This window comes from Cucumis sativus, chromosome 5, assembly GCF_000004075.3.
Source record: "Cucumis sativus cultivar 9930 chromosome 5, Cucumber_9930_V3, whole genome shotgun sequence".
NCBI classification, from domain to species: domain Eukaryota; kingdom Viridiplantae; phylum Streptophyta; class Magnoliopsida; order Cucurbitales; family Cucurbitaceae; genus Cucumis; species Cucumis sativus.
Genome location: NC_026659.2, coordinates 17597449 through 17601580, shown reverse-complemented (window position 1 = coordinate 17601580; position 4132 = coordinate 17597449). Strand labels below are relative to the sequence as shown.

At 32.3% G+C, this 4132-nt stretch overlaps 1 long non-coding RNA gene across 1 annotated transcript; it reads right to left on the bottom strand.

Annotated features, from left to right (window-relative positions):
• Nucleotides 1-1423: 1423 nt before the first annotated feature.
• LOC116403772 lies at nt 1424-2302 on the bottom strand. The gene is made up of 2 exons (XR_004216601.1): nt 2058-2302; nt 1424-1860 (listed from the first exon to the last, which is right to left on the bottom strand). It is a non-coding gene; the product is annotated as an uncharacterized LOC116403772 (long non-coding RNA).
• Between the last annotated feature and the right edge of the window lie 1830 nt (nt 2303-4132).

The following is a 4132-nucleotide window of genomic DNA, read 5'->3' as shown; positions in this document are numbered from 1 at the left end:
TCAAAAAAAGAAAAGTGAAAAGTGGAGACGGAAGATGAAACTAAAACTTAAAATGAAAGAGGGTGGAGATTGAGGTTTTCTCGTCGAAGAAGATGAGATCAAGAAGAAAAAATGGAATGTGGAGATGAAAGGAGATTTTCAAAATGGAAGTTGAGAACGAAGAACAAAAATGAAAAGGGAAGGATGGAGATCGTTGCAACTGATATGGAAAATGAAGATCTTTAATTATTTTTTTCTCATAGTTTTCATCCAATTTCTCTATTCTCACCAGCGTTCCACTCGGCCCAATCCATGAGCCGAAATTAGTTTCCGTCCAGGCCTCAAACACGGCCCAATATAAGGTACTAATCGTACTCGGTTTCTGGGCCAAGTTCCATTTCATACGATTGTTTTTGGCCCATTTGCTCACAAATTTAAGTGGCCCATAAAGTCGACACAACAATTTCATCTCTACAAACGTTTTATTAATTTATTCGTTTTATGTCAATCCTAGCTAAGTAGATACAATTTTCAAGCCTGATGATTTCATCCCGAAAGCTATATGTTGAAGGCGTTGATGGAAATTCGTAACAAAAAAAAAAAAAAAAAATGTAACAATAATCGATAACAATTTTAGAATTTTTTTAAAAAAATATAAATACAACAAAATCTATACTTCTATTGCTCACAAACTTTAGTAATAAACTAATATTTGTAACATGATTTATCCATGAAATACTTTTATTAATTATTGAGTTGATAGATTTTATTATATTTGCAATTTGTTAAAAATATTATTTTGAATTTGATTACCTAACTAGTAACTGCAAGAAGAAATAAAAAAAAAACCGAAACTGTGGAAAGAAAGAGTGTTGAGAGTTTGAGTCATCAAGTGGGTCATTAAGTAGGAGATGGTGGTGGGATCTATTAAGGTGAGCTACCATATGGTGTTGGTCACCTAAAATTGAGGCATTCCCACATTTTGAAAATCATCCCATGAGCCCAAAGGATGAGATCTGCCTTTCACTAATCACACCCACATTGATATTTTATTCATTATTAATTCACAAACCATAATAATGCCCCAGCAAAATTATTGCATTTTTTGAAGCAATCTCATCTCAGTGGCTTGGTTTGTTAATGTGGGGTTCCTCTGTTTTCCCCTATTCTATTCACAATCCATTTTCCCCTCCCCCTCAATGTCTCTTTCTTTCTCATCATTGTCTTAGTTTTATGGTTGAAGATTTCAAACTCAATTCTTTTTCCTCTTTCTTCAATCTCTCGCTCTCTCTATCTCTCTCTCTCTCTCTCTATCTATATATATATAGCTTCTGAATCTCCCTCAAATCAAACCTGGGCCGGGCCGCAAATGGAGGTCCGGGCCCAATTCAAATCATTCATATCCATATTTTTCTTATATTGCGAAAGAAAAAGGCAATGGGTGTGGCCATTAATAATTGCAGATATAGATGAAGATGAGGGGCCCCATCAATGCAATGGTGACAAATGACAACTCAATGAATATTTCACAATGGAAAACATAAACTATTTTGTGATGAGAAGGTGTCAGTGAGATATAGAGGACCCCAAAAAAGAATAGAAATGAAAGGAGGGGTCACTCAGGCATATGATCGAACACTAGGGCTGCATTCTTACAAATTTCAACAAACTAAACCCGACAATGGCGTCTCAATCCCACTCGCCATGTGCATTGCTTTCCCCAATCTCTTTCATTTCCTTTCAGCCACAACCAACCCAATCCACCACCATTAACCTCTTCCTTACTCCTCAATTTCATTCTCCCATTGTCAACTACTGTTTGTACCCTCTTATGATCAGATTCTATTCTCCACTTATTGCATTTCCCCTTTTCCAGAAAGTCTAAATTACAAAACATGATCCAAATATTACATCATAATCCATTCATAACTGGTCCTAATTTCTATTCCTATTACCCTACCGCTTTGGGGCAAGTAGAATCATGCAAGGACTTGCCTTTCCGAATCTAATCTTAAGTTTGATTAAGCAGGTAAAATAAAGGGTGTAAAGTTTGATAAGAATTGAAGAAGAAAACGTACCAGAAATCGAGAAAAAAAATGGAAGAGATGGGTTCAAATGTTCCCTGAAGTGGAAACCTCCTGCTGGCAATGGCGACTACCTAACATAGACCGTGTTTTTAATATGTTATCTTTCCAATTTGGACAGTCTAGTCAAGAGGGCACACCCAGCAGCCTCCTCCCCTTTCTTCTTTTTAATATTTGGGATTATACACTCTTTATTAAACATTTTGTCTCTATACACCTTTTTCATTTAATAAATAATATAAAAGAATATGACACCGACTAATAATTCAATAAAATAAGTATTTATGAGATATTTTACTTATTATTTAACAAGACTATGTTTATCAATTCAAACACCATAACTTCGAGCTTACATAATATTGCTTTACATTTTTATTCTTTCAAAAAGCATAGCAATTACAAGATAGGGTTGTTCAAAAGGTAAGATTATAGAAACTTTAATGTGTATAAAACTTGAATTTGAAAACTTGCATTTAGTTTTGAGAGTACATTTGTGAAGATTGCCCTCTCTTAACAATTTTAAAAGAAAAAAAAAAAAAGGAGAAAATTTGTTGTAATGAAAAATGTTTATGAACTAGAAGTAGTTGTAATTTTGCCTTCTAGGCTTTGAGACAAATGTATCATTTTCACTTTTAAGATATTTTAGATTACACTTCTCTAGAATCTCATGATTTATGTGTCTAAAGAAAATATCATGTTTGATTTTCCATTCACTATATTGTTTATCAAATCCATATATATATATATCAGTCTATTTTATTTCTTTAAAGCATAAAATCACCTCTTGAAATTCGTAATGTCTCGCCATTTTATCATGTTGAAAACATACGAAAGTGTAAAACACCTGTTGAGTAATTATAATAGATAACCATTTTTAAGTAATAATTAAGTGTAAACCAATAGTTAAAAAAATGTAAATATAACAAAGTTTATCTCCATTTTTGATACTCTTATAATTTATCAATGATAGACTAATATTTGCAACATGATATCATTGATAGGTTTTGGCAAATTTTGTTATATTTACGATGTTTTTTAAAATGTTGTTGTGTATGCTAATATTTTGAATCTAATTATTATATCAACTCCGATTTTGAGTTGATAATATTTGAGTCTAGCCCAAATAAAAGTCTAATTTCTAGAAGTGATAGTTTGCTTTAACGTTCAAGAGAAATTAATTGTAAGAGATATTTATAGTAGGAATAAATATCTAGAAAATAAGAGAAAGAATTGTAATTTTAAAGAATATTTTAGAGAAAAAATTATAACTATTAGATGAAGAATGTGTAGGAAAAATGGTAGTCATACATTTAAAGGTGCCAACTAGTATAAAAATAGAAGGGATGTCCTACCCACTTGCATCAAGCAAAAAAATTAGAAATGTCTAATAACACAAATAGTCTATTTCCACAATTTTATTTTCCAAATTTCCTCTAGCCTCCAAAATTTCTTTCCAACAAAGTTGTATCATAGGTTAAAACCCGTTTTTATGAACATGGCAAACAAAAATATGGTGTTATTTCAATTCCCAATGCCCAACAAGAGCAACTTTGATAATTGGACTATCAAGATGAAGGCTCTCCTTGACTTACAAGATGTGTGGGAGATTGTAGAGAAAAGATACATCCAATCAGAAAATGATGGTGATATTTTTCAAGCACAAAGATATACTTTGAGAGATTCTAGAAAGAGAGACAAGAAGACTCTCTATCTAATCTATCAAGGATTAGATGACAATGCATTTAAGAGAGTTTCATGAGTAAAGAGGATGAAAGAAACATGAGAGAGAAGCTTCAAACATCATACAAGGGAGTGGATCCCATGAAAAAGGCACGTCTTCGAACTTAAAAGCTAAGTTTGAAACTTTGCATATGAATGAAGGGAAGCCATCTTAGACTATTTTTCTAGAGTTTTAACTGTCACCAATCAACTTAAAAGAAATTGTGAAAAGATTGACGATGTTAAAACCATGGATATCTAAAATACTAAGATCATTGATTCAATGTTTGATCATATTGTTGTCATAATGGAATAAACAAAAGACTTGGACATCATGACTATTGAGCAAC